Source organism: Rhinolophus sinicus, chromosome 13 (assembly GCF_057876585.1).
Source record: "Rhinolophus sinicus isolate RSI-liver-muscle chromosome 13, RSI-T2T, whole genome shotgun sequence".
In the NCBI taxonomy this organism is placed as follows: domain Eukaryota; kingdom Metazoa; phylum Chordata; class Mammalia; order Chiroptera; family Rhinolophidae; genus Rhinolophus; species Rhinolophus sinicus.
In genome coordinates this window covers 49,107,005-49,125,587 of record NC_142513.1, presented here as the reverse complement: position 1 = coordinate 49,125,587, position 18,583 = coordinate 49,107,005, and the positions used below count along the sequence as shown (strand labels likewise).

Here is an 18,583-nt window from a genome sequence, read left to right as displayed (position 1 = left end):
AAAAACTATATATTCTCTCTCTCCACACACACACACACACACACACACACACACACACACACACACGGTGCCAAAAAAAGTGTATACACATTTTAAGAAAGGAAAACTATTAAAATTGTAATACTCAATATATACCAATAACAAAAGGTGAATACAAGTCACGTTTGACTTTTGCAGTTACAAGAGGTGCTCAGAGTGGTTCCCATCAGCGTCCAGACACTTATGATGGCGAACTACTGCTTGAGCAATGTTGACCAAAGTGTCCACTTGTATACATTTTTTTGGCACCACCAGTATACGTGTGTGTGTGTGTGTGTGTGTGTGTGTGTATAAAATGGTATTATAGTTCTAAGGAATACAGCCTATGAACTTCAGAAATACATGCCGAAGTATATCATGGTGTCTGCAACTTACTTTCAAATGATGCAGAGGAAAAACAGAACACACGTACGTGACGCACACAAATGCACATTTATAGTCTCTCCGTGTGTGTGGATAATCTATTCGTAAATCTGAGTGAGGAATATATGGGTGTTCACTTTCCATTTTTCTGTAGGTTTGAGGTTTATCAAAATAAAAAGTAGGCAAAAAAGTAAATGAAAATGTTTGTTCAAAGAGTCATAAGGCAAAGGAAGCGCTATACCATGTTATCAACTAGAGAAAGTTGCGCTTTTGGACAAGAACTAAAAGGAAACCTTAAAATGGAAAACGACATTTGAAGATGATGAGACTATCTTTTCTTTAGAGGAATCTCATACTTTAAAAATCAATCATTGGTAGCTGTTCCTTAAAATGTGCACGACTATACATCCAATCACTGGCTGCTCACTCACCACAGGCATGTTCTTTTGAAGAATAATGTTTATTATTCTAGATGCAAATTCTAATGCAATGAAAATTCCTTTCCTAATTCTCTCTCAGTGGACTTTAGTAGACAGGTCAGATTCCCTCGTTGGCTTTAATCTGACCTGTCACCTGTCCCCAGCAGCATGACAGATGTTGACTGTGCCGGCCCCTCTGGCACGGTCACCAGGGGCCCCGTGGGCACAGGACTTACTTTTCAGACACTGCGATTCCCTGGAGGCGTGTGGCAGTCAGACGTCCGGGCTGACACTGCACCATCCCTGCCGGAAGTGGCCCATGTCGCCCCAGAAGGTGTGAGACCACAGACCCTGAGAACTCTGGGAAAGAAACAAGAGCAGAAGATAATGTTCATACTCTCTCAAGAGTGAGAATTTAAGATTTCAGTTTTAAGAAGTTTAAAAAATATTTAAAAATGTAAATGTTAATATTTCCAATTGCAAAATGGTTTTCAGTACTCAACAGGAACTGGAAATGGTCTTGAGAGTGAGCCCCATGCCCGACTCTCCTGCCCATATGCGGTCCCACCCTTTAATCTGTAGTGATTGCTGGCGTGGGAAGGCAGGTGGGGACACACGGGAAGTCTCGTCGCACCGACTGTGAGAAGGGCCGTCCTGAGAAGCTCAGGAGCGTGCAGGGTGCTTCCACGTGGGGTTCACACCAAACCCGACTCCTGATGTTCTGTGACTCAGCTGGTGTGGCCCCCGGGAACCTGGGAGTCAGGAAGCTGTCCCCAGTCCCTGCCGTGGAGCCCCGGGCTCTGTGGTCCCTACGGAATCCAGAGGTCCCGACGGGGAGGCCCATACTCCACGTGGGGGGTCAGGATGCAAACAGTATCCTGAGTCTGGAGGGTCCCCGCAGAGTGGTCACAGTCCAGGCAGGGGCACCATGGTGTCCAGTGCACATGGGGTATGGAGTGACATCAACAGCGTCGTAACTCCTGAGATCTACTCACTGACCTGCAATGCGGGGTTTGCTTGCAGGAGTCAGAGCCTAAGATGCTTGGAAGCTACTCCGTAGGGTGCTGGCTGCACAGGGGAGGGGGGCTGAGTCCCATTCATCCACCCGACAGACTACACCACACGTGGTGCAGGAACGCTGCTTTACTACCTGATGCCATCTCGACTCTGGGTGAAGCCTGGGGATCCTGCCTTAGTCTCTGGAGACACCTGCTGGGCTGAGCGCCCTGAGGTGGGGGTGGCGCAGCCTCCCACAGGTCCTGAGAGGCCTGGGGTGCCACCCACCCCCCAGCTGGCTCCCCCTCTGACATCTCCCACCCAGACGGATAAATCACACATCTGCAGAAGCTCGACTGTGTCAACACCTCAAAGCTGATGTGACCACTCTCCCTTTTTGGTGGTTTGTATCTTTTATCAGCGTAACATACATGTGCTTTCTGTATAACGTCCCACCTGGATCTCTATTCTGCCACCTGTATCATGGCTCCTCTTTTTTTGGTAATATTTTTTCTTATAATTTTGCCTATGCCTTTGTATTTTCACCTTTTTAGGCCATTTTATTTCAGCTGTGTCTCATTTAATACCTTCTAGATAAATTTAATTACTTACTCAGTTTCAGAGTATCTGTCTTTTATTTGGGGAATTTTACTTTTATTTTTTTTAAGTTTATTGGGGTGACAATTTTTTTTTTTTTTTTTGGTAGGGGGTGGGAGCAGGGCAGAGCCGTGACTGGTATATTGGGACGTTTCTTGCTGTCTTATTTAGCGTTTCCTATTTCTCAAGTTGCTGTTGTTTGGGTTTTTTTGTTATTGTTGTTGACTGATGTCTTCAAATTTAGTTTTCCCATCAAGGAGCACAGTATATTTCTCCACTACTTAGATTTTTAAGTTCTTTATTAAAAATTCATACTTCTCATACTTGTTGCTTTTCATAAGCGTTCCTATGGCAAAATACAAATACAATATATACAAAATTTAAAAGAGGCTAGGAAAAATGATTTCCAAGACTCTGACCAAAAATTAAACTTCTTCTTTTTTTCTTATTAATCTTTTTAATTTACCATGACCCCATTCTTAGACTAATGTCCGGACGACTACACAGCAGTACTGTCATTTCTTTGAAAAGAAATGACATCAGCTAAGCAGGGCTCTGAGTTTAAGATCATTACTAGCTGAGGCCACACATTTTAATCTGCAGGCCATGATACATCCCGGTAAGATTTCTTCCCTCTTCTCTGCCTTCCACCCTCTCTTCCTAGAAAAACTTATCTTTAATTATCAAAATGAAGCTTTTTAAAGAACCTTCTGGCAAAAGTAGCTTTAGAAATCCTGCCGGAGGAACACTAAAATGCTTCTCTGATTCTATTCAATACAAAATAGGGAGAATTACTGTTGAACTTTCTTTGAAGTATCTGATGTGAATCTAACCAATTGTCAAAAGTCTCCAGTTACAGCTCTGCGGTTACATAGTAAGAACCTTTGTCAGAACAAGTGGGTGAGAAGCTACCTTTATGATCTGCCTTATATAAAACAAATCTTTGCAAATAATAAAAATTAGTCTTCTTAATGCACAAAAAGCTTACATGGTTGATAAAGCACTGCAGTCATGATTGTAAATTGGCTCAGCCACTAGGGAAACAGTATGGAGGTTCCTAAAAAAATTAAGAATAGAACTACCTTATGACCCAGCAATTCCACTTCAGGGTCTTTATCCAAAGGAAACGAAATCACTATGTTGAAGAGATACCTACACCCCCACGTTCACTGCAGCATTACGTACAACAGCCAAGACATGGAAACAACCTAGGTGTCCATCAACAGAGGAGTGCATAAAGAAGTCATCCAATGCGATATTACTCAGCCATACAAAAGGGTCAGACATTCCATGTTCATGGACTGGAAGACCCCCCACAATCAAGACGTGAATTCCCCCCAAATGATCTATAGGTTTATCGCAATTCCTGTCAAAATCCCAGCAAGATGCTTGTAGAGACAGACAGCACATTATATAACTGATATGGCAAGACAAAGGAACTAGATACGCCAGAACAGTTTTGAAATATAAAAATAATTTTGGATTAATCACTCCACCTGAATTTAAGACTTGTTCTACAGCTACAGCTTATTATATGGCTACGCAGCTCAGAGGTATAGAATAAAGAACCCAGAAATAGACCTACACAAGGATAGCCAATTGATTTTTCTTGGTTTTTTTCTTTTGGCTGCATTTTTTACACATGCAAATTAGAATATATTATATTTATTGAAATATAATTCATATACCACATAATTATGTCATTTAAAGTGTACAATGCAATGGCTGTTGTAGTATTACATCAAGTTTTCAAAATTATGGTAAATATATAACATAAAATTTGACATTTTAACTGTTTTTAAGTGTAGAATTCAGTGGCATTCAAAAATATAGAACGCTTCACAAATTTGCATGTCATCCTTGCATGACGCCTACGGCAATCTTCTCTGTATCACTTCTATTTCAGTGTGTGTGCTACGGAAGTGAGCGCTGGCCAACCGAGTTTTGACAAAGGTGATAAAATAATTCAGTGGAGGAAGGACAGTCTTTTCAACAAATGGATATCATTTGCAATTTGGATATCCATCAGCAAAAAACCCAAAACAAAATAAATAAAAGCCTCCACCTCACATTCTATACAAAAACTAAGTCAACATGGATCATAGATTTATACGGACAGCATAAACCTATAAAATCTTTAGAAGAAAAAAAATAGGAGAAAATCTTTGGGACATAGGGTTTAGTGACATCCACAGCAAAATCAATAATAAATTGGATTCATCAAAATTAAAACCCTTGAGCTCTGTGGAAGACCCTGTTAAGGTGAGATGACAAGTTACGGACTGGGGGAGAATATTTGCAAACCACATATCTGACCAAAGGCTCAGATCTAGAATACAGAAAGTACTCTGATAATTCAACTCTAAAAGACAATCCAATTAGGACATGGGTGAAAGTGCTGAAAAGGCTATTTATAAAGAAATGGTTTTATATGTAACAGCATCACTGCTGCTGTGACCAGTAGGTAAATGGAGCAATAATTAAACAGTAGCACCCCCGGCCCTCAGCTAGGGGAGGTTTGCGGGCAGAACCCAGAAAAGACTGCCAATTAGGACATGGAGGGACCCAGGTCAAGTTGGGGGGGCATGGGGTCTTCCTTAGCAACTACTCAGCAGAAAAAGGACCATGAGATGTCACAGGGAGTGGAGAAGGGCTTCATATGAACCTGTCTGCGATGCCAGCACCACAGCATAACCCAGAGCGACAGCCAGCCAGCCAGGCCTGTGTGAAGCACTTAAACCTGAACTTGAGCCAGTCTGGGCTGAGATGGAGGCTTCCCTGCCGTTTGGCATCTGTGCCCCAGGACTACATGGGTTGGGCTGGGTGGGCCCAAGTGCTGAGGTCATGGGTCCCACCAGTGTATTGAGTGACTGTGTTACAGCACAGCCATGCCAGGTCACCTTGCTCACCTATGTTGGCCGGTTGTGGAGAGTTTAGCTCAGTGACTCCATGTATCTCTGCCTCGTCATCCATTATGCTTGGCCAGGTGGCCTGGGGGGGTCTTAGACTGACACTCGCCCCTCATGCCAGGGCACACCCTCACGAACAGCCTGCAGAGTCACAGGGCAGCGCAAGTCCCTGAGACGACGTCCCCAACAGTCCTTGTGACAAACAGTCTCCCCCGTCTCACAGAGCCCTCCCCTTGTGTGCCCCTTAGGGAAGAACCCCGTGGAGCTTTCCAAAACCCTACTGTTTTTTATTGAAATGGACCAATCTGGTCTTAGCCAGGAACCCCAAAGCACTCCACCCACTGCCCCAATAACGGCGTGAGCCCCAGGTCCTGTCTCTCTCTGTCTGTTCTCTGCCTCGACCTCCTGTGTGGTCCCTCAGGGCAAGCCATGCCCTTCCTCCAGAACCTGAGTAATAAATTCTATTGCAGATTCTCCTGTGGCCTCTTGTTGAACCTGGACTGCCCACCTGGCACCCCGGACCCGTCCTCCACATGTGCTAAGAAAGTCTGAACACAGGCAAATGAGGGAGAGATGCTTAAAACTGCCAGGAGTGCCCCTGGAGCGGTAAGAGATACAGAAGAAGGTCCGAGGGCAACCAACACGCCAGTTCAGGGTTGTGGGGGGCAGGGCAGAGGTGCCCCTCAGGCACAGCACCTCTGGAAATGCATCCTGCATGGCAAAGGGGGAGTCAGCTCTGTAGGTCCCCCACACACCCCAATGACCTGGCACCGCACAGGAGCTGTTCTTGTGCGTTAACCATGTGTTTTATTTTCTCTGTTCTGATGCTTTGACCCTGTGCGGCCTTCTGACCCTGGGGGGGCTGACACCCCCACACCCCACAGGTGGCCAAGTCTGAGAGACAGTAAAACCCTCTCCCAGGAGCCCATCTTTTGTATGCAACACAACCAGTCCAGCACCACAGCCCAACCACCCCCTTCGTGGGGCTCTTACCCTCAGGGTACATTACCCTCCACCCTAATCACCCCCAGCCAGGTACCAGACAACTGGGGCCGCCCCGCCACCCAGAGCCCTGACAGGACTCAGACTGGCCATCCTGAGCCTCTGCCCTGCCGCATCTGAGCCTCCCTGTGGAAACCACCACAGAGGCTGGTGCCCACGCCCCCCCACTCCCCCTGCCTCCTGACCGGCCTGGTGCTTCTCTGCGTGGTCCTGCGTGGCGTGGCGTGGCGCAGTGTGCCTCCTGCTTCTAGGGAACTGTAACAACCAGTCTTTTCAATGGCTCTTGTCTCCTGATCTGTTGAAAATCTGTTGTCTCAGATATTCTAAAAACACTGTATTTTAAAGAATCTCGTCCTTGAGCTTATGACTAGGTAACCATCACATACTCAGCCGCCCTCGCCACAATAGATTCTATTCTTTACAACAAGGAGTCAGCAAATCCTGAGTTACAGGCGGTCCTTGGGAATATCAATAGGGAAATCGAGCCCACTCCCCGGGCTGGGATCCAGAGTGTCAAAGAAAGTCAGCATCCTGCCCTAGGGAAGGAAGCAGGTAGGGCCACCTGCCACCCACACACAGGGCGAGGCCGCCACCAGCACCAAGTGGGACTGTGCTAAGTGTGGGTCACAGTTTGGGGCACTGAGTATTCTTTCCATCCTGTTTGTGGTTCAGACAGGAGCACACCCAGGGCGGGAGTGTTGACGTGAGCAAGTCAGAAGGAGAATGAGAATGAGAGGTGAGGAAATGACGGTTCTGCTAAATGTTGCCGACTGGCTGGTTGATGAGCGGCTGCAAGCCTGATGTCCCCAGCCAGCAATGGGAATGGTCCATCCTGAAAAGGTGTGAGGGGTGGAGAAGGCTGGTCACCAGCTGGCCGTGGACTTAACGGGGGTGTAAAGTGGGCTGCAGGCTCGCAGTTCCTCCTTCCGGGTGTAGATGGGGTCCTGTCCTGACTGTCTACACCTCCTGCCTCAGCCTGTCTTCCAGGAGCCGCCTCCCCCGGGCAGTGCAGTGCGTCTTGCTAGGATGTCCCGCTGTGTCTGAGCGTGTCACTTTCTTCCCTGCACTTTGAACCACATCACCTGCTCTTAAATCCGCTGCTTGAAATGGTTTTCCTTGGCTTTTCACTCTCTCTCTCGCCTTACTTTACTTCTTATTGCCATTCTCCATAATTCTGCGAACCTCACTTGCTATAAATCATCTTGAAGCCCCCTGTGTTTCTGGGAGGAATGAATTCTCAATTGCTTGATGGAATCCGGAGGGCACTCCTGAGAAATGGAGAGATACAAACGCAAGTATGAGGAAGTCTTCACCTGCTGAACACCTCTCACCGTGAGGTATTGTTCTTCCTGGAGAACACGACTCGCCAGTGTTAAGTTGGAGAGTTGATCCCATGGTTTGCACTGAGGTTCGAAGAACATACGAGAATAATGCACAGTGGAGATAACTGGAAATGAGGGAGAAGTAATGCATTTTGTTTGTGTCATCTCAGATGAAGACGAATTGCTTGCATTTAAGGTTCTCCCTGTGGGTAAATTCTGAGTGACCGGAGGTTTTACCCACATTTCCTTGGATTTCTCCCTCCATTTCCTTGGCAACGACGGCTTCAGCATCTATAGGGACGCAGCAAAGAAGCACAGCTATGCCCAGGGCTGAAGGTGGGGTCCTGCCCCCAAGGCACCTCTGGGCTTGCAGGAGGCAGCAGCCCACACAGGGGTGACAGGCCCCCATCATCAGGCAGGAACAGGGCTGAGTAGGGAGTTACCTGTGCAGGTAAAGTTTCCAGGAACCTGAAGGAGCATGACTTGGGGAATACAATGAAAATGCAGCTTCATTTTTGTCTCCCTCTCACCTCTTTAAAACGACTTCAGTTGGAGGAATTCAGAAGGGGCGTTCCGTCCGCTGGATGAGAAGCTGGCACGCCCCTGACTTACGAAAGCAATCTGTATCATGAAAGGAATACACTGTGTCGCTGGTGTTATCCAACACCCCGTCTCTCAATCTTCATGTCAGATGATCTTTCTCCTCGGGCCCCTCCAGGCCCATGGTGGGGGGGGGGGGGCTCCTGCCTGCTGTAAAGAGGCGAAGCCTGGCATCTTTTGCTAACTGGAAGGAGGAGAAAGGCATTTGGACGTGAGGGGACTCCACACCCTGTCTTGTGCCTCAGGCCTGGCACGTTAAAGGGTCACATGCCCTTGTGGGCAATTTTGTTGTTTCCTTAAAGATTGCTACCTCAGGTCACTTACTTGCAGTTTCCTTGACCCGGGTGGCTGCATGCCTGTTTGTAATGGTCACTTTGGGCAATTCCAGCCTCCTTGGGAATCTGATGTACATCTCTGGCTTCTTGCTGCTGGGGTCCCTCTGCTCCTGCAGTGGCCCCAGTGACAGGACCCAACACAACTCACGCATCGCTTTCTGACAGCCTCGAGGAACGTGGCCCGATCCCTTCCTCACCCACTAGGTGAGGTGAGGTCCAGAGCCCCATCCACTCTGCTCCCAACCAAGAGATGTCCTCTTATTCTTCAATGTGCCTGTGGACGCTCAGCCTAAGGGTCCCCATGCGAGGCGGGCACCTCCCCTCACCCCTGTTAGACAGAGGAGCTGACATCAGCATTCTAATGGCCTTGTCAACGTTTCTCATCACGGAATCCTCTCCCGCCCCACACCTGATCCATCCGTTACATCACTGACCAGCAGGGGCCTAGAACCAGGGGAGCGACCCAGCTCCTCTCTGTTGTCCATTCCACGCTGGCCCCGCCCCTCACGCTGGGGGGCAGCACCGGCTACTGCCACACCTGTGCCCACACTGCACGTGGCTTTGCAAAGGACGTCATATGTCACTAAAACAACACTGCAGAGCACTTGAGAGATTTGTTTCCACAGTATAACAAATGTGCTGAGTTAATGGGGTGGCCCCGTGGACAGATGTACCTTGATCCCTACCTCACGGTATACGTGAAAATCAATGCCAGGGTCATGGCATTTCAGAATGTGCAAAGTAAAACAATAAAGCGTCTGGAAAGCAACGTAGCGAGGCACCTTCATGGACTTGGGATGCACAAGGACCCCTGAAACAGGGTGCCCCAAATGCCAACTCTAAAAAATGGACAGACATACGCGTATTAATGTCAAGAGCATCTTTTCACTGGACCATATCTTTAGGAGGGTGACAGGGAAAACTACAGAGAGAGAAATGATCAGTGAAATCCATCAAATCAAGAATGGACTAGTACCCATTCTGTGTCACCCCAAACTATGACTCTTTGAGATATTAATTATTTTTAGCTGATTACTTCTAAGAAATGAAAGACTCAGGAAAATATGCTGACCTTCCCCCCTCTGCCCAACAGTAATTTAGATGGAGGGCCTGCTGCAGGAAGGGAGGTCCCCTCACAGGTAACCGTAGTTTAATATGAACCAGGTGGGGTAGTCAGGAGGGACCCAGCAAACATACTATCTGGTTCATCCCATGAAGTTTAAAAATAGGCAAAAACAATCTGCAAGTTGGAGGTCATGAGACTGGAAAGAGTAGGTAGGAATAAAGGAGGTAGAACGGGGCACAAGCACGTGGGAAAAGAATGGCTGCAGAAAATGCTCTATTTTTTTTTGGTCCGAGTGGGGATTACAAAGGGATATTTGCGTTTTTATAACTCACAAGGCTGTGCATTTTGATGTGTGTTTTCTGTAGGTATGTTATACTTCAATAAAAAGGATGGGCAATAAAAATCTATGGACGATGAAAGAGCCCTTATGGAAAGCTAATAAATAGGCCCACGAAGGAACGCCCCAATCAACTTCTGTCTACACAGTTTTGAAAACCAGCCTTACTGGCATGTAGCTGGACATTTGCTAGTATGCTATGGATCGCTTCAGTCCGTCTGAATGCTTTTACTCACATCAGCAAAGCAGTGTGCCGCGTCCCTCCATCCCTTCTCCACACAGCCAGAAAGCTCTTTAAAGGCGGTAAATTATATCATGTCACTCCCTGCTTGAAACCCATTAATGGTTTCCCACTGTGTCAGAATAAAATCCGAACTTCTTTCTAAGCCTCCATCAGTCCTGCACCACCTGGCCTCTCCAAGCTCACCTGGCACCGTGGCTGGCCTAGGTCAGCACTCAGGCTGAGCCTTCTCTCGCCCTCACACCTGCCAGGTGCTTTCCTCACCGCATCTTGCTCTCGTGACTGACTTTGCCTGGACGAGATCCCACAGCACTTCCCATCCTCCTTCTTTTACTGCAATTTCACCACCGCTGAGAAGCCTTCCTTGATTCCCCTGTCTAAACTCCCCTCCTTGTTATTTTATTGCAGTATCAATTACCTCTTCTGCAGCACTAGCATAATCTGTAATAATATTACCCATCCATGTGTTCATCCATCTGTCCGTCCATCCATCCATCTATCCATCCTCCCATCCATCCATCCATCCATCCATCCATCCACTCAGCCATCATCCACCCATCCATCCATCCTGTGTATGCTCCCTCTGGAGAATTTAAGTTCTGGAAATGTGCCTGTTTTGTCTCCCCAGGACCAGCCACAGTCCACGGCATGTAACAGCTACTGAGAAAAAACATGGTGAAGAAATAAACGAAAATTATAATGGCAATGAACCATTCAACACTGTTTTTTGCTTCCCATCTGAGCATTTCCTCCTTTTCCTAAACTGCAAAGTGACCTTTTCCTGATGCGTACATTGCTATTTCCATTCAACAAAACTGTGCGGAGCCCTTCCTCGCTCAGGAGTGTGCTGCATGCTGAGGAAACACTGAGACCCGGATGCTGCCCACATTTCAGCGGTGGAGTGAGACACAAATAGATTACTGTGGTTCCTTCCTAGTCTGGAAGGAAGTGATGTCATTGTAAAAAAAAAAAAAAAAAAACTACGAAAATGAAACCAAGCATCTGTTTTTTGGTCAGAAACCCACAGAAACAGCCAAAGTAAAAAAGCATTTAGTAGTAACTCTTCTGACCTACTAACTAAACAACATACTGCATAATTATTTCAGTGACATGGTTTGTACTAATGCCTTTCTTCTGTGCTCTAAAAGGAGATCACATTGCTGAGATGCATCCAGAGGCAGCAGACGACATCAGACAGGACATGTGAGCAGGTAGGACCCCCACAGATAGGAACATGCCAGAAAGGAGCGAGCGCTGCAAACTGCGCAGTTGGCCCAGCAACGGCACTCTGAGAATGTGACACAGGGTCATGCGGGGGGGACATGTGCTCTGATGGTGCTCAGTTATAATAGTTACCTTCCTCACTGCAGCTCGGGGATGCGCTGGAAGCCATCTGAGTGTACCCAGCAATGGGGGAGGTTGTTAGAAATTTGGCCTATCGACGTCAGTGGAACATTTTTCAGACCTTACAAGTCATCTATCTAAACAATGAAGACTACCAAACGGTGGGTTCCCTGTGATTGCACTGTAGAAATCTGAGTGGGTCACTACCGTGTTTCCCTGAAAATAAGACCTACCCCCAAAATAAGCCCCAGTTAAGATCGTCAGCCAGACGGACACATTTAGTACATTATGATGATGTTCCAGAAGAAGGTGACATGATTGTAACTGAGTAAATGTAGATTGTTCTACATGAAAAAAAATAAGATATCCCCTGAAAATAAGCCCTAATGGAGCAAAAACTAATATAAGACCTGGTCTTATTTTCAGGGAAACACAGTACTCCAGTTTGGATTGAACTTCAAAGACTACAGGGTAAGCCCCACGTACACCACTGTAATGTGTGGTAAACACGCCTTTGATCTAACGTTGTCTATTTCATTTTTAATTTTTTAAATTTTGAAATAATCCCAGACATACAGAAAAGTTGCAAAAATAGTACAAACAATTCCTATTTACTAGATCCTCCAAATGTTAAAAATTTACATTTTGCCATTCTTTCCACCTCTGAGTCTAATCCAAAGACCTTATTCAAATTTCAGCCATTCTCCCAACAACGTTGTCTTTGTAGCAAAACACCAGGATCCCATGTTGCATTTTGTTCTCATGCGTTTCATCTAGCTTTTTTTTTTTTAAAAAAAAATCTGAAATAGCTTCTCAGTCTTTCATTTCATGACTCTGACACCCTAGTGAGGTGTAGAACGTCCCTCTGTTTGGGTCTGTCCTGCAATCCCTCGTGATCTGACTCAGTTGAGCATTTCCGGCAGGAATATCAGAAAAGTGGTGCTTTGCCCCCAGGCCCACATCAGGCGACACATGGTGACTGGGCTCATTGCTTGTGATGCTGATTTCAGTCTCTTGCTTAAGGTGCTGTCTGCCCCACTCCTCCACTGTCAAATCACTATTTATCCATTTGTAATTACTATGCACCTTGCGCGGAGATACTTTGTGTCAATCCTCTGTTTCTCATTGAATTTTCCTCCACTGGTTTAGCAACCCATGATATTCTCCTCTGCAACAATTAATACTTTGGAGGTTGTCCAATGGTGATTTTCTAGTTCCTTCCTTTCTTCTACATTTATTAGCTGGCATTCCACTTTGAGAGAAAGCTGTCCACTACCCCTCAATTTATTTCTCTATTCAGTCTTTTATTTATATTAATACAGACATATGCACTGTCCTCTAGTAAGCATCATTGCCTAGTGATTAAGTAACAACCTGTTACAGTAATGATTGGTTTGAGGCTCAAACTGTCCCTGTGCCACCTGACTTGTCCCCTCCCTGACTCCTTCCTTCACCTTGAACGCCCAGTTCCACACACGTACCATGCTTCTCTCAGTCTCTTCTCATGGCACCGCCTTCCTTGCCAGATAATTCCGGTTACTTTGTAAAGAGCCAACTTAGTAAGTTTCCTTAACTTCTCTCTTCGCATCGTGCCTTCCCAAATCTTGCTCCAAGCGCGATCCAACCCTGCCCATCACCCATCCTGCATGCTTGCTGAAGCCTCAGCATGGGGTCTGGGATTTACACCTCTTTCTCACCCTGTAAAGTACCGCCCTGCTCCACATGAGCTGCTCAGTAAATGTTTGCTGAATAAGTGAAAAGCCACGGGGGACCCTCTTATTCTGCACAACCTGCCACTGCACAGGATTCTACATATTAGACCAAGTCTCCCAATTCTGTTGTGGAGATTGCCTATATCATCCTTGCTACTTTCCCCCCTGTTCTTTGAAATTACTGAAAAAGGCAGATTTATCTCTTGTCAATTTCTCCTACGTTCTTGAGCAGCGGGTTGTGGTATTAGGTGTTAAATTCCTCCTTCATTTTTGGTCCCCAATCCTCCCTTTCTCTGTAACTTGGGGGTGTACTGTACATCTGCGAGGACACATGTCCCAAACTCAGCTTCAGAGAGTCTAATATTTCTTTCCAAGTCCAACCTGCTGTGACCTCCCCTGCCTTCATTTTGAGTATCTCCAGGCCCGCGGTTGTTCTAGACAAAGACCATAGGAGTCAGCTTTACCTTTTTCCTTCCACATCCGCATCTGGCCCATTGGCAAGTCATTCTGGGTCCCCAATGTCATTTGAAGGTAGAGCTTCCACTTCTCACGGCTGCCCTGCCTTCATCCTCATCCAAGCACTGTCTTTTCTCACCTGCATGATTGAAACTGTCTCCTCACTAGTCTTCCTGCCCAGCAAGCTGACATCTAGTTTCAAAACAGCAACCACAGGGATTCTGTTAAATCTACATTGGATCAAGTCCCCTGCCCACAACACTCCAATGATGTCCCATCTTACTCAGAGGAAAGCCGAAGTCCAATCACGCCTGACAATGCTTTGAATGACATGGCCCTGGGCTCCCCTCTGATCCTATCTGCTTCTCCCCCATCTCTCCTCCGCAGCCATACTCCTCCCAGCTGCTCCCTAAAATGCCAGCACGCACTGGCCACAGGCCTCGTGTGTCCTCCCTCTTCCTGGGACACCCCTGGCCCTCCCCGCGCACCGCCAAGCCTCCCGGCCCGTCCTGCCCTCCTGCATGAGGGTCCTTACAACCCCCACCTGGGGAGGCCTTCCCAGACCCCTCGTCTAAATGTTCAGCCCCCCTGAACCCCCGTGGGTCCTCACTGCTTTGGAGCCCCCTCCTTTGCTTTGTTTGTTCTCTTCAGCACTGATCACCAACAGTGTACATATCACACACACACTGTATGTTTGTTCTTTCCCCCTTAAAATGTAATTTCCGGGAGGACATGGGGTTTCACCTGTCTGCTCACTAACACACACTGCCTGGCACGAAACAGGTACACAACACATACCTTAAAGTTAAATCAAAATGCAGCAAGTCCTACATTTTGAAGGAGGTTTCTTGCATCTTACTCAGCTTTTCAATAGTTTGAAAGACACTGTGGGAAATTTGCAGTGTGTTTTTTTTGTTTTTGTTTTTTAAGATTTTATTGGGGAAGGGGAACAGGACCTTATTGGGGAACAGTGTGTACTTCCAGGACTTTTTCCAAGTCAAGTTGTTGTCCTTTCAGTCTTAGTTGTGGAGGGCGCAGCTCAGCTCCAGGTCCAGTTGCCATTGCTAGTTGCAGGGGGCACAGCCCACCATCCCTTGTGAGACTTGAGGAATTGAACTGGCAACCTTGTGGTTAAGAGCCCACTGGCCCATGTGGGAATCGAACCGGCAGCCTTGGGAGTTAGGAGCACGGAGCTCTAACCGCCTGAGCCACCGGGCCAACCCTGCAGTGTGTTTTCTATCTAAAAGAAAAACAGGTGGACTTGAGTTGCTCTTTACTTTTAAAGCAGTTTGAAAAACTGTCAATGGCCTGCCTATCTCAAGGCCAAGGAAATCCAATGGCATCAGGTTAGATACCATCAGACGCAGTGGCCCTTTTTCGCTTTTAAGCTGAAATGAGCCTACATTAACCCAGAAATTAAGAAATGTAGCTGCTCCCTGTAAAAGCTTAATAAAAATGTAAATGGCAATATTAATGGCAAATTAATTAAAATATTCCAAAACAGTGGAAGAACTGTGGCAGCATTTAAAATACATGCAGAATCCTGCCAGGCAGGAAGTTGGTTGGTTCACCCACCTTTTACAGACTGTAAGTCCCATCTGTGCCCCAACCAACACCAGTGTGTGTGGTGTATACACACTCACGCATGCTGTGTGTTGCCATGGAGACAATCCAGGTACATTAATGTGGTATAACAATCGGGAGCAGGCGTGAGAATCCCATGAGGTTGGGTGGAGCCAACGGCGAAACTGTTGAAACGCACATGTTGTAAGAACCTGGTGCTTTGGGCCCCTCCTGTGTCCTGGGGAGTCAACATACGCGGCCTTCGAGAGTCCATCCACTCTCGTATTTCTGTTCCTTCCTCAGCCACCATCAGCCTATTCAAGCATTTTTCAAGAACAACGTTGAAATCCACTAAAAGACCTTACTACTCATTTTCTCCAGCATCATTTGTGAAATACATTAAGAACTATCCAATGCAAAATAATGTAATGCTTTCTAAGTTAGTGCAATCCACACCTGGTTTTCTTTTTACGTCCATAAAGTTAAAATTTTATCTTAGGTTAATGGAGGCCATTGAAAAGTCATGCCACTGTACCCCACAAAGAACCTGAGCGACAACTGCTGTACACAGCGTGACCATGTCATGGAGCTGGAGACAAACGCATTCTGCACATCAGCCTTCGTGCTGACAGGGTTCCCTGAGGGCATGGCCTGTTCTTGTCATTGAATCCCCCACACCCAGTCCAGTGCCTGACTGTAGCAGGCGCTCAGTAAGTCTGCTGGCTGACTGGCTGACTGAATGAAGAAACCGCTGAGGAGGAAAAGGCAGGATCTGGGTGTACAGACGGAATAGTAAGGAAAGTTCCACCTGGAGCATGTGTCAAAGGATGGTGGCTGACCTCACTGTCCCTTTCAGGGTTCTGGGACTTGAGCCCAGACATACCATGGGGAGTAACAGGCCCTGAGGTCCCTCAGAAGTCGGTGGAAGGAAAGAAGAACGCAGCTACCCAGAATCTGTGGCAGGAACTGGAGTGAATGTGGGGGTGCAGGTCTGAGTGGCAGGGAGAAGGTGGCCCCAAAAGCACACTGAGTCCCTTGTCACCTCAGCCTCCCCGGAACATCTGTGAGGTTTCTCAGGCTGACACCTTGAGAAAACCAGGCTGGTGGGGGTCCCACAAGTATATATGCAATGGCTGTCACACAAAGCTTTTGGCAACGTATTCATGAATTTCTCAGAACGTGGGCAGGTCCTCATGGGTGCTCACATGCTGGCTCCGAGAGCTCCCCCTGGCTGGAAACTGCAGACGTGCTGACGTACTTCCGAAGGCACTTGCGGCTTTGACACACAGCCGTGTGGCATGGGGTGACAGTCTTCCTGGAACGATGGCCCTGGCATGACTGAACAAGGCGTGGGGATGCTGGTTTGAAGATGGCATGCGAGGGGGAAAGCCATGGCCTGGGAAGGGTGACAGTGCCAGCTGGGCCACCAGCGCCCAGGGAACACAGGTCCTGGAGAGCTAAACTTTGCTGCAGAAAATTACAGCCTTAGAATTGTTTCCTGGTCATTCCCTGTGGTTATTCATTGTCTTAAAACTCACCCAACCCACACATGATCTGTGTAAATATAAACCACAACTTTGTGGGGGCCGAAAGCGAGAGTCCTCCCCTGCCAGGCCCACACCTGGTGGCAGAGGACACCGAGGAAGAGTTGTCCCACGACCACCCGACCACCACTGGCACTGGACGGCCGAGGAGCCGTGTCAGGGCTGCAGGACGCCAGTGCCACTCCGTGCATTCATCTCACCAATGGTGAAACCGAGGCCTGTACAACATCAGGTGATTCTCCAGGGACAGGACTTTCAATGGCTATCGGAAAGGAAAGGTCCGCGCCATGGTAGCTGTGAGCCCAACCCCTGGCCCCTGTGACAGCAGCATGGACGGGAAGAGAGCAGCAGAGATGCTGTTGTCCAGCGGTCCCCGGAAGTACCTCAGTCCCGCTGAAGAGGGAGCCGGCCATCCTACCAGGACAGTGGGACCACGTGGGAGGCGGCCAACTGGGAGAAGTGAGGACGGTGAAGGAGAAACGGTGATGCAGGAGGGCAAGGGGGTGGGAAGGAGGCAACCACCAGGAGCCCAGCCAGATGGGCGGGGGGAGACTGAAGCAGGAGGGTGAGGCCAGCCATCACTACCATGGACAGGGGAGACGCCGAGACGGCCAGGAGGCAGGACCATGGACAGAGGAGACGCCGGGACGGCCAGGAGGCAGGACCATGGACAGGGGAGACGACGGGACGGCCAGGAGGCAGGACCATGGACAGAGGAGACGCCGAGACGGCCAGGAGGCAGGACCATGGACAGAGGAGACGCCGGGACGGCCAGGAGGCAGGACAATGGACAGGGGAGACGACGGGACGGCCAGGAGGCAGGACCATGGACAGGGGAGACGCCGGGACGGCCAGGAGGCAGGACCATGGACAGGGGAGACGCTGGGACGGCCAGGAGGCAGGACCATGGACAGCGGGGCCGCCTGGAAGGCTAGGAGGCCAGGCTGGGCGCCTTCCCCTCTCACATCCCCTGCTCGGCCTGCACAGCACAGCCTGCCAGGTAGTGGGGCTGGTGTCTCTCAGGACACAACCGACCCCCACCTGAACCTACTCCTATGCTCCACCTGCCACTCGTATGACATTGGGGTGCAGGGACTTCAGCTAAGTGACCAGCCTTACGAAAAAAAGAAGTGCTAGCTGTACACCCTACTGGATGTTTCGCATGCACACACCTACGCCCCCTCACTGTTTCCAGTGATGTCATTAGGGTCACGTTACATGTCCTTGGGGGATTTGCTTCTTCTTGTGCACCGTAAATGCTTTTCCATGCCAGCAGACACACAGCTCAGTCATTTCCCACATTGGCTTTGGAGTTTCATTCATCCCCTGGCTTCAAACATCATCTCTAGACTGACTCTCAGATTTATATTAGGTTGGTGCAAAAGTAATTGTGTTTAAAAGGTTAAAAATAATTGCAAAAACAGCAATCACGTTTGCACCAACCTAATAATTCTAGCACAGTTCTCACCTCTGAACTGAAAACTTTTTTTTTTTTCTTGGCTGTGCCTCTGCCAACCTCTGCAAGTTCAAGTGCCCAGGGCTCATTCGTGGGCTCCTTTCTCTTCTCTGTCCACATCTCCTCCTTGGCGATCTTATGCCTTATGAGGCCTGAAGTATCACCTGTGCTCCTCTCCTGGGAGTCGACAGCTGCAGGGAGCCCCTGTCCCTATGCCCACGAGCTGAAAGCATATCCTGGAGGCGATCTGAAAGCTAGAGGTGACGTTGACATTGTCACTGT

The 18,583-nt window shown here is 48.1% G+C and overlaps 1 protein-coding gene and 1 non-coding gene across 6 annotated transcripts in view; both read right to left on the bottom strand.

Moving 5' to 3' along the window:
* OTUD7A (OTU deubiquitinase 7A) overlaps positions 1–18,583 on the bottom strand; it is a 213,244-nt gene that overhangs the window by 116,332 nt on the left and 78,329 nt on the right. For 4 of the 5 annotated variants that reach the window (XM_088789316.1, XM_074318359.2, XM_088789318.1 and 1 more), the window contains exon 2: positions 1,058–1,181. The exons of the other annotated variant lie outside the window; for it this stretch is intronic. The gene's annotated coding sequence lies outside the window, so the exon portion shown is untranslated. The remainder of the gene's footprint in view (positions 1–1,057; positions 1,182–18,583) is intronic. 5 annotated transcript variants of the gene reach the window in all.
* On the bottom strand, positions 4,238–4,344 carry LOC141568341 (U6 spliceosomal RNA). The gene has a single exon (XR_012491491.1). It is a non-coding gene; the product is annotated as a U6 spliceosomal RNA (small nuclear RNA).